At 44.8% G+C, this 12,424-nt stretch overlaps 1 protein-coding gene across 1 annotated transcript in view; it reads right to left on the bottom strand.

Moving 5' to 3' along the window:
- GIMAP8 (GTPase, IMAP family member 8) overlaps window positions 1-12,088 on the bottom strand; it is a 33,501-nt gene extending 21,413 nt beyond the window's left edge. The window contains exon 1 of the mRNA XM_025379816.1: window positions 11,549-12,088. The gene's annotated coding sequence lies outside the window, so the exon portion shown is untranslated. The remainder of the gene's footprint in view (window positions 1-11,548) is intronic.
- Between the last annotated feature and the right edge of the window lie 336 nt (window positions 12,089-12,424).

The following is a 12,424-nucleotide window of genomic DNA, read 5'->3' as shown; positions in this document are numbered from 1 at the left end:
CTGTCAGACATAATTCCTTGGTTTGGCCTTCCCACCTCTATACAGTCCGATAACAGACTGGCCTTTATTAGTCAAATCACCCAAGCAGTTTTTCAGGCTCTTGGTATTCAGTGGAATCTTCATACTCCTTACCGTCCTCAATCTTCAGGAAAGGTAGAATGAACTAATGGTCTTTTAAAAACACTCTTCACCAAGCTCAGCCTCATACTTAGAAAGGAGGACTCTGACAAGGATAGAGCCCAAAAACTCACTAACCAAGCAAGTAATTATGCTGAACCCCCTTGGGCACTCTGTAATTGGATGTCCTGAGTCCTCTCAATTCTTAGTCCTTTAATGCCTGTTTTTCTCCTTCTCTTATTTGGACCTTGTGTCTTCCATTTAGTTTCTCGATTCATCCAAAACCATATCCAGGCCATCACCAATCATTCTATATGACAAATGATTCTTCTAACAACCCCACAATATCACCCCTTACCACAAAATCTTCCTTCAGCTTAATCTCTCCCACTCTAGGTTCCTACATCACCCCTAATCCCGCTCGAAGCAGCCCTGAGAAATGTCGCCCATTATCTCTCCATACCACTCCAAAAAATTTTTGCTGCCCCAACACTTCAATACCATTTTATGTTATTTTTCTTATTAATATAAAAAGGCAGGTATGTCAGGCCTCTGAGCCCAAGCTAAGCCATCATATCCCCTGTGACCTGCACGTATACATCCAGATGGCCTGAAGTAACTGAAGATCCACAAAAGAAGTGAAAATAGCCTTAACTGATGACATTTCCCCATTGTGATTTATTTCTGCCTCACCCTAACTGATCAATGTACTTTGTAATCTCCCCCAACCTTAAGAAGTTTCTTTATAGTTTTCCCCACCCTTAAGAAGGTTCTTTGTAATTCTCCCCACCCTTGAGAATGTACATTGTGAGATCCACGCCTTGGCCATAAAACGTTGCTCCTAACTCCACCACCTATCCCAAAATCTATAAGAACTAATGATAATCCCACCATCGTTTGCTGACTCCTTTTTTGGACTCAGCCCACCTTTACCCGGGTGAAATAAACAGCCTTGTTGCTCACACAAAGCCTGTTCATGGACTGTCTTCACACAGACACATGAGACACAATGGATATATAAAACAATCCAAAAACAACAAAATGACAGGAGTAAGTTCATCTATCAGTAACAACCTTAAATGTAAATGGTTTAAATTCACCAATTTAAAGGTATAGACTGGCTGAATGGAATATAAAACAAGACCTAACTATATGCTGCTTACAAGAAATTCACTTCCTCTGTAAAACACATAGAATGAGAGTGAAGGGATTTAAAAAAAAGATATCCCACCCAAACAGAAACCAAAAACATGCAGGAGTAGCTATACTTAAATCAGACAAAACAGACTTTAAATCAAAAACATAAAGACACAAAGAAGATTATATTATGATAGATCAATTGAGCAAGAGAGTATAATGACTATATTTGTGCACCTAATACAGAAATGTCAAGCAAATATTGTTAGGGCTACAGAGAAAGATAGACCCCAATACAATAACAGGTAGAGACTTCAATACCCCAGTTTCAACATTGGACAGATAATCTAGATAGGAAATTAACAAAGAAACATAGGACTTAATCTACACTACAGATCATGTGGATTCAACAGATGTTTACAGAACATTTCCTCCAACAGCTACACAACGCACTTTCTTCTTATCAACACATGGAGAATTCTCCAAGCTAGACCATCTGTTATGTCAGCATTATCCTGATATGATTTGAGCATATAATTTATTAGCTCCAATGGTGCTTAAGGTATCAGTAGCCAATATGGGCTATTGTGTGGAGCCTTTGGCAGGCCCTTATAGATAACTCACAGTATAAACCCTAAAGATTTTGGAGCAAGGCCCTGTTATCGTCTATGAATAACTAGTCACCTTTTGGGAAACAACTTTTGGCCTGCCACTGGGCCTTAGTAGACACTGAACACTTAACCATGGGCCACTAAGTTGGCATGCAGCCTGAGTATATAGTAAAGTTGGGTGTGCACGGAAGGACTCCATCATCAGCTGGAAGTGGTATATATGAGACTGGACCTAACTAGGCCCTAAAGGCACAAGTTACATGAAAAAGTAGCCGAACTGCCCATGATCCCTACTCCTGCTATACTGCCTTATCTCTCCCAATCTGCACTCACGACCTCATAGGGGAGTTTCCTACAATGAATTGACAGAGGAAGAGAAAATTCAGAGCTAGTTTACAGATAGTTCTGCACAATATGCAGGCACTACCCAAAGTGGACAGCTTCATCACTATAGCACCAATCTGGGACATTTCTGAAGGACAGTAGTCAAGGAAAATCCTCCCAATGGGCAGAACTTTAAGCAGTGTACCTGGTTGTTCATTCTGTTTGAAAGGAGATATGGCAAGATACAATTATATACCAATTCATGGACTGTGGCCAATGGTTTGGCTGGATGGTCAGGGACCTTGAAGAAACATGATTAGAAAATTGGTAACAAGAAAGTCTGGGGAAGAAGTATGTGGATAGACCTCTTGGAATGAGTGAAAAACATGAAGAAAACATGAAGACATTTAGTCCCATATGAATGCTTACCAAAGGGTGATTTCAGCAGAGGAAGATTTTATTAAAATAATCATCAAATTGATAAAATGACCCATTCTGTGGATACCAGTCAGCCTCTTCCCCCAGCCATCCCTGACATCATCCAATATGCTCATAAACAAAGTGGCCATGCTGGCAGAGGTGAAGATTATACATGGGCCCAGCAACATGGTCTTCCATTCACTAAGGCCAATCTGGCTATGGCCACCACTGAGTACCCAATCTACTAGCAGCAGAGGCTAACACCAAGTCCCTGATATGGCACCATTCCCCAGGGTTATCAGCCAGCTATCTATGGCAGATTGATTTCATTGGACCACTTCAAACATGAAAGAGGGAGTGTTTTGTTCTTATCAAAATAGACACTTACTCTGAATATGGATTTGCCTTCCCTGCATACAATGCTTTTGCCAAAACTACCATCCTTGGGCTTACATAAAACTTTACCTATTGTTACAGTTTTCCATACAGGCTTACTTCACAGGAACTCACTCCAAGGAACTCACTTCACAGCAAATAAAGTGAGGCAATGAGCCCATGTTCATGGAATTCACTGGTCTTACCACGTTCCCTGCCATCCTGAAGGAGCTGAATTGATAGAAAAGTGGAATGGCCTTCTGAAGATTCAGTTATAGCACCAGTTACATGACAATACCACCTTGTAGGACTGGGGCAAGGTTCTCCAGGAGGCTCTACATGCTCTGAATCAGCATCCAACGTATGATGCTATTTCTCCCATAGCCAAGATTCATGGGTCCAGGAATCAAGGGGTAGAAACGGGAGTGGTACCACTTGCTATTACTCCTAGTGACCCACTAGTAACATTTTTGCTTCCCATCCTCAAGGCTTTATGCTGGCCTAAAGGTCTTAGTTCTAAAAGAAGAAATGCTTCCACTTGGAGATACCACAATGACTCCATTGAACTGGAAGTTAAGAATGCCACCTGGCCACTTTGGGCTCCTCATGCCTCTAAATCAACAGGCCCAGAAGGGAGTTTTGGTATTGGGGGGGTGATTGATCCTTACTACCAAGGGGAAATTGGACTACTACTCTACAATGGAGGTAAGAAAGAATATGGAATACAAGAAATCCCTTAGAGCATCTCTTAGTATTGCCACATCCTATGATTAAAGTCAATGGAAAATTACAACAACCCAATCCAGGCAGGGCTACTAATAACTCAGATTTTTAAGGAATAAAGGTCTGGGTCAGCCTCCACCTCCCCAGATAAAAAACCACAACCAGCTGAGCTCACTGATGATGGTAAAAGGAAAACAGCATGGGTGGGAAAAGGAGGTAATTATCAAAACCAGTTATGACCACATGACCAGTTACAGGAATGAGGATTATAATTCTTGTGAGTATTTCCTCCTTATTTTGTAATGAATGTATGTGTGTCAAATATATTTGTTTTCTTCCCTCTCTTATCTCTTTAACATGTAACATAAGACGTATTGATTTTACATTATAATATTTAAGTATGGTTAACTTTACATCATAGTACTTAAGTTATAGGATATCAAAGAGAAGGATAAAAGAACTTTATTTCTTTTTCTGGAGAAGGAATTAGTGCATATCAGTTGTATGCAGGACAGTTGTAGCCTGTTAGATGGATTTATGTTATTGTCTTGTTATTGTCTTTAATTGGGAGATTAAGTGTAGTTTAAGGAGAAGTGTATGGATTCCAGGTGGATAAGGTAAGGACGTGTGCTGGTTAATTTTATGAGTCAATTCGTCTGGGTTATGAAGCCTAGATAGTTAGTCAAACATTATTCCGAATGTTTCTGTGAGGGTGTTTTGGGATAAGATTTACATTAAAAATCAGTGGACTCTGGGTAAAGCAGATTGCCCTCACTAGTGGGGGTGGGCCTCATCCAATCAGTTGAAGACCTGATTAGAATAAAAGGCTTACCTGCCCCAAGCAAGAAGGAATCATTTAGCAGATGGCCTTTGGACTTCATCTGCCACATTGGCTCTTCCTGGTTCTACAGCAGGCTGCCTTTGGACCTAAACAGCAATTCTTTCCTAAGTCTCCAGCCTACCAGCATCCCCCATCAGATTTTGGTCTCACCAAGTCTCCACAATCATGTAGGCCAATTCCTCAAATAAATATGTTACACACACACACACACACACACACACACACACACACACACCATTCATTCTGTTTCTCTAGAGAACCCTGGCTAACACACATGGGAAAGGTGCTAAAGTGCTCAGTGCCTTACATCTGAGCAAGACAGAAGTGGTGAGGAGTTGAAGGAACCAGGCATGTGGCTCTCTGAGGAAAGAGTGTTGCAGGCAGAGGGAGCAGCAAGTTCAAAGGCCAAGGCCTGTTGGGGAAGGAGCAAGGAAGGCAGTGCAGCTGGAGTGGAGGGTGGCCGAGTGCAGCTCAAAGAACTGCCCATGAGCAAGGTAGAGCCTGTGGGACTTGCTGGGACTTGCGCCTCAGGGTGTCTGCATCTCTTCAGACCTTAATCTCATCAGACCTTCAAGATCTTACCAATCTGATAGGGGTAAAACAGTATTTCACAAATGTTTTCAGCTGTCAGAATTTACATTTTACATTTTTTCATGTGCTTGTTGGCTATTTGGGCTGGCCCTTCTGTGAATTTTTAGTTAATATTATTTTCCCACTTGTCCCTATGGGTATTTGTATAATTTATTGATTTGTAGAAATGATGTATATGTTCTGGTTACTAAACCTTTGTTGATTCTACACATTTCATAGATCTTTTCACAGTCTGTGGCCTATTTTTAGGTTTCTAAATATGTCTTTTGTCATACACACAAAAACACTAAATTTTAATCTACTCTTATCAACCCTTTGTTTTATAATTTAAGCATTGTTGCTGGGAACAGGCCCCAAGCCTAGCCATAAATAGGCCATGAGAAACTGGCCATAAACAAGATCTCTGCAGCACTGTGACATGCTCATGATGGCTATGACACACATGCTGGAGATTGCTGGTTTACCAGAATGAGGGCAAGGAACACCTGGCCCACCCAGGGCAGAAAATCAAGGCATTCTTAAACCACAAACAATGGCATGAGTGATCTGTGCCTTAAGGACATGTTCCTGCTGCAGATAACAAGCCAGAACCTGTCCCTTTGTTCTCCGTAAAGAATACTTTTAGTTAATCTATAAACTGCAGAAACGGGCTTACTGTCAATAAATAGGTGGGTGAAACACTGTTTGAGACTCTCAGCTGTGAAGGCAGCCAGCTCCCTGATCCCACTCTGCACTCTATTTCTGTGTCTGTGTCTTCATTCCTCTCGCACCACTGGGTTGGGGTCTCCACGACCGAGCTGGTCTCAGCGCATTGTGCATTTTTTTCTTTAAAAATTCTGTTTTTATCATGATATCAAAGAGATATTCTTTACTTTCTTCTAAATATTTCTTACTCAATTTAGAACTTTAATCTCTCTGGAATTTGTTTTTGTGTATAGTATGAGGTAGGCAACTAATTTTATCCTTTTTCCATCTTGAACAAAATGACACTGTTGATTGGCCAAACAAACTAACCCCCTTCTCTTTTACACATCACCCACTATAAATGTTGGGGAGGGGGATCTGAGTACTCTCTGTTGTAGACAGAATGGTCACCAAGGTGTCCATGTGCTAATTCCCAGAATCTGTGGCTGTGTTACTTTACATGGAAAAAGGGACTTTGCCAATGTTATTAAGAATTTCGAGACAGATAATCTTGGATCATCCAGGTGGGCTCAGTGGTCTGTAGGAGGGTCCTTATAACAGGGATACAGGAAAGTCAGAGTGAGAAGGAGATGTGAGGACAGAGGCAGAGGTCACAGAGACAGAGGGACTTAAAGATGCCACATTGCTAGCTTTAAAGATGGAGGAAGGAGCAGGCACCAGGAGTCAAGGGGATGCAGGTGGCTTCTAGAAGGTGGAAAAGGCGAGGAAATGGAGTATTCCATAGAACCTGCAGAAGGACCACATTCCTGCCCAGAAAACCTTGATTTCAGGACTTTTGACCTCCAGAACTGTAAAATAAATTGGTGGGCTTTTAGCCACTAAGTTTGTGGCAATTTGTTACAGCAGCAGTAGGAAACTAATACACTCTCTCTCCCAGCTTCCCTTCTAACTAGGGTTGTCTATGTGACCCAGCTCTACCAGATGATAGTTACATGAAAGTCTGCTTGGAAATTCTGGGAATATTAGTACTATTTCCTTGGTGATAGAGACAGACTCAAGTAGACAGCTCCTGTTGTCATCTCCTCCCCCTTCTTCTTGCATGGGATTGAAGTGTGATATCTGGGATTGTGGCAGATAGTATGGGGCAATAAGGTCACAAATATTAAAACAAAAAGTCAACATTGCACCACCAAACAGAAAGATAAAAGGCACCTGGATTCCTGCTGCTATCACTGAGCTCCCAGAACATCCCAGAGACCAACCCTTTGTTAAATGAGCACTTAATATTCTAATGATTTAAGAGCTTGTTAATCAAAGTGCAATTCACAGAGTAGCAACATCGCCAAGAACTGGGATCTCATTAGAACTGCAGAATCAGACCCCGCCCCAGATGTACTGAATCAGAATCTATAATTTAACAAGACCTAGGTTATTCTCTTGAGCATTTAAGTTTAACAAGCTCTGGTTAAGCCACCTTTAGTTAAAATTGAGCATTCCTAAATGATCCCACATGAAGAGCCAAGCTTCCCAGCAGCATTTACTGAATAGTCCATGCTCTCTCCAATGATTCTATCAGATGCCAAGTGCCCGTAGGTCCACAGTTCTATCCCTAGGTTCTCTGTTTTGTCCACTGGACTCTTAGTGTATTCCTGAACCAGAATGCCTTCATTACCAAACGCCAATATTACTTAATTAGTATAACTTTAGTATAACTTTAAAATAAGTCTTAGTTAACTGATTGAGCAACTCCCAACACCTTGCTATTATTCGAAACTGTCTTGGCTCCTCTCAGCTTTTTAATCTGATATAGGACTTTTAAAATCAGCTGTCAATTTCTTTAAGTCCTGTTGAAATGCTGAATGCCATTGCATTGCATTTATAGATTTGTTGTTGTCTTTCCCTCTATTCTTTGTTGTCTTTCCCTCCATTCATTTTTGTTGACCAGTTTTAAATATGTTCTAATTTCAATTATGATTTTTTGACCCAAAGGTAAAAGAAGTGACTACTAAATTTCAAAATGTATTGAGACATTGGCTACCTTTTTACTTATTTCAAATGCTGCATTGTGACCAGAGAACAATGTCTGTATAAACTATTTGTCATTGGTTGAGATTTACTTTTTGGCTCAGTAAAACTTTTGTAGGTGTTCCTGTAGGCTCTTAAAGAATGTGCAGCCTGTTACTGTGGTACCTTCCACAATCAAGGCCCCATCCCTCCGCTGCCACCTTAGCTACAGCTTCTCAGATGGTCCAGCACACCCTTGCCTGCACCCCATCCTCCTATCTGCCTGGAACATTCCTACCCATTCTCCATCGCTTAGTCCAAGGACTCTGAGGCTCCATGTCAAGCCTTTCCTGACTTTTCCAGATTGAACTTGTCATCGGCTCTTCTTTGGACTTCTGCAGTAATATTAACACTGCTCCCCTGTTTCCACCCTTCTCCTGCTGTCTAATGTCCATGAATAGCCACAGTTCTCCTCTCCTGTTAAAACAAGAGACAGGTGATGTCACGCTTCATTCCAAAACCCTCCAATGGCTCTTCACTCATTCAAAGTAAAAGACAAAGCCTTTATAGTGGTCACGAGACCCTGTCTTGCGCCCAGCTGCCCTCTGACCTCATTTCCCACTCCCTTCCCCTCACTTTGTCTGCCACAGTCATGTCAGCCGGCGCATTCTTCAAACATGCTTGCTGTTCATCTGAACTGGGGCATTCTCCCTTGCAGACATGTGCACTTCCCTTAGGTCTCTACCACACTGTCCCCTTGGTACGGGAGACCATCTCCATCCTCCATCCGCTACTAAAGAGCTGTCTGTGCCTCTGTGCCCCACTGACACCCCCGCCCCATACCCATCACCCACCACTGCCACCCTAAGAGCTGTCCACCCCTCTGTGCCCCACTGGTACCTCCTCCACATACCCAGCACCCACCACTGCCACCCTAAGAGCTGTCCGTGCCTCTGTGCCCCACTGACACCCCCGCCCCATACCCATCACTCACCACTGCCACCCTAAGAGCCGTCCACCCCTCTGTGCCCCACTGGTACCCTCCCCATACCCAGCACCCACTACTGCCACCATAAGAGTCGTGACTCCTCTGTGCCGCAGCTGCACCCCCGCCCCGTACCCAGCACCCACTACTGCCACCCTTCACATCTGCATTTACTTGCTTAATGCTTTTTAGTCTCCCACCACTAGAGGTGAGTTCCGTGAGAATAAGGACTTGCTCTGTTTTTCTCACCACCATATCTACAACATAGAGAAAGTATCTGATAAATACTTGTTTCTGGGTTGATGGTTATTGACCTGAAAAACAAGCAAAATGCAGCAGATACGCCAAAGACAGTGAAGAGTGGGAAAGTCCTTTAGCCCTTTTTCTGTGCAGTGATTTGGTGGTTCATATCTTTTCAAAAAATGGGGTCTGTGGCACTCAGGGAAGAGGCCGCACTGCAGGGAATGACCCAGGGAGGTAGTAAAGGCAGTGGCACAGCTCACTTTCAAAAAGGGCGAGGCGAACTCCATGAGGGCCTTGACAGAGGCCTCTCTCTGGAATCATCTGGATGGCTGCACGGCACAAGGCAGAGCCCACTGCAGTCTCAAACACCTCAGAACCTCAGAACCGTCCACCAGGGGAAAAATACTTCTGGTGGGTTCAAACCTAATCAGCACCAGGGGTCTTCTAAGATCATCTTTCACCCAGATACACCCTGTGGAGAGAAGCTTTCACACTAATGCCCTATCATCCTGTCTCTCCTCAATTTTCTAAATAACATTGATTCTATCTGATATTATTTATTATTTTATAATTATTTATTAATTTTATTTTTAAATCTCTAAATTTTCTCTGTACTGACGCTGGTACAAAGCTCCATAATGGCATATGCCAAAACTCCAAACATGCCTGTTTTGTTCTGTGTCCCCAGGCCCTAACATTGCGCCTAGCATGTAGTATATGCTCAATACGTGGTGTTAAATGAATGAATGATCACAGGAGAGACAGAAATGTGAAGAAAAGAAGAAAAATGGTTTTTAGAACTGAGAGGAAGGCCGAGCACAGTGGCTCACTCCTGTAATCCCAACACTTTCGGAGGCCAAGGCGGGCAGATCCCTTGAGATCAGGAATTTGAGACCAGCCTAGTCAACATGATGAAACCCCATCTTTATTAAAAGTACAAAAATTAGCCAGGCATGGTGGTGGGTGCCTGTAGTTCCAGCTACTTGGGAGGCTGAAGCAGAAGAATTGCTTGAATTCTGGAAGGGGGAGGTTGCAGTGAGCCGAGATCACACCACTGCACTCCACCCTGGGCGACAGAGTGAGACTCCGTCTCAAAGCAAAAAAAAAAGAACTGAGAAGCAGACGAAAGAGATGTCACTTTGAATAGTAAAAGGGAAGTGACTTAAATTGTGTGTGTGTGTATATATATATATATGCAAGTGAAGTGAGATGTCTCTGCAAATTAATGTAAGAAAAAAAGACACTAGTGAGTAAACAGCAAGCTGAAGGAAGCAGAGGCCTCCCACAGGCCTGAAGAAGAAAGAAATTTCTTTCCCAATTAGGCGGCACAGCCTTGCGTGGTTCCCCAGCAGAGTGTGACCAAACCGATGAATCTTTGCTGGACTCCTGCCTGCAGCTCCACATGATGTCAGGACCTACACACACACGCACACACACATGCACGCACACATGCACACTCCTACCACACATACAGCTTCCCAGCCGGTAGCACTTCACCCCAGCATGTAGAAAGTGCACTTAAGGACAAAAAGGAACCCAAACTCACCCTCCCTCGCGCTCTGCCAGCCCACGTTTCCCTCTGCTCAATCTCCCAGGCCACTCTGGAGGCCCCAGCAGAGCAACTGAGAGAAAAAGAGAGCGTTCTTCCTGTAATTCACTGAAGACTGTAAAGGCAGCCTCCGCCTCCTTCTCAGGAAACAGCCCAAGGCAAACGTGGACTCAGGCATCTGAACACAGAGTCCAGCCATGCGAGGATTCATCCCACATCTAGTCGCAGTTCCCACTTATAGAGCAGGGTGGTCGGAGATGGCTCCAGAGCCCAGCGTGGGGGAGACCTTAGGCCCAGCCCAGCAGGACAACCATCAAGAGGAAGGGAAGGGGTTAACTGCTGAGGGCCAGGTTGGCTGAAATGTAGATGAAATCAGAAATACTGTTTTTGGTAAGGTATTGACCCCTCCAATGCCCAGTTCACAGAATCCTAACTGTGCAAGGGGCAGGAAATACCAGAAAAGCAGACACGGAAAAATCAGCACCCCCCACCCCCTGCTTTAGGAGCTCCGCTGGCTTCCTCCTGGGGGCTGCTCTGCGGCACCATCTAGCTTCATGGGACTTCTGACAGGCTCCTTCCGCCCGCTTCTTCCTCCCTTCTGCCAGCCTCAGCCCTCCTCCTCTTCAGGGCTCACACCCACTCCCCGACGCAACTTCTCTCAGGACAGCCAATCTCACAGATGTCTGGGAATGTGCCTCTGTCCCCATCCTGCAGAATCTGCTCCCCACCAGGCTGGGGAGACACGCTTTGGACCAGGAGGAAAGCTTTCCAGGGTCCCTGCGATCCAACCCCACAAGCAGCCTCTTCTCCCATGGCTGAACAGGCGACCTTCCCGGTGCCAAGCCCATCCTCCCCCACAGCTATGCACCAGCACACACATCTACACACGTGTGCACACGTCACACATGCACTGCAGTCCTGTCCCATGGCGTCCCAGTCTCCAGGCTCTGCAATCCACCTGGCTCCATCCCTCCATCTCTCACCTGGGTGGAAGCAGCTGCTGGTCCCCCAGGGCACAGGATGTGAGGAGGGCGAGGAGGGGGAGGGGAGAACACCGGAGAGCGACCCTCTTCCCAGGCCTGGTCCTCCTGGCAGGAGGGTTTCGGGTGTTTCTGCAAAAGAAGAGATTTCTAGAAACAGCCCTCACAATCACAGAGGCATGCAGTTGGAGAGGAAGTTCCGTCTGCAGGCCACAGGCTCAGCACGTCAAGAGCCATCAGGGCTCAGGGAGGAGCCAGCACTGGGGACACACGTGCCTTCCCTGGGTGCTGAGTGCCTTGTGGAGTCACAACACAGCAGAAACTGAGGAGCCTGGCCTCTCCCGCAGCTGTAGACTGAGAGGAGGGAGGAAAAATGACAGCAGAGACTTGGTCAGGGGCTGGGGTGCCGGGGCGGGTGCCAAGCTGAGCTTCAGAAGGGCTGCAAGAACAGGGGCTTGGATAGGGCAGGAGAAGGACGTCAAGCCGGTTCCTGTTCCTGAGAGGACAGAGATTGTGGCTCCGCTACAGGCTCCGAGCAAAGCCAGCTCCCGGCCTCTGTGTGCTCTGAAGTGGCCTTTAGGACTTCCTCTAACAAGTCCTTCCTCGCTTCCCTAGCCTTCCCTAAAACCCACAACCCAGGGAACTCCGAGCCTGACAGACCAGCGCTGCTTCTCAGGGAATGAATGCTTTTCCCCAGCTTGCAAAACATGTGAAATGCTATGCTTTGGTGCTTTCAAATATTTCACAAAATGAAACCCCTTTTGTGAAAGAACATAGTGTCCCAAATTCCTGGTCTCTACTTCATAAGGAAGTCAAACACGGAGGAAGACTTCTTTAAAAACCTTTACTGGGGTAAAAATGATGTAACATTAAATGTAC

This window comes from Theropithecus gelada, chromosome 3 (genome assembly GCF_003255815.1).
Source record: "Theropithecus gelada isolate Dixy chromosome 3, Tgel_1.0, whole genome shotgun sequence".
NCBI classification, from domain to species: domain Eukaryota; kingdom Metazoa; phylum Chordata; class Mammalia; order Primates; family Cercopithecidae; genus Theropithecus; species Theropithecus gelada.
Note: the sequence above shows the minus strand (reverse complement) of the source record. Positions and strands in the feature narration are given on the sequence as shown.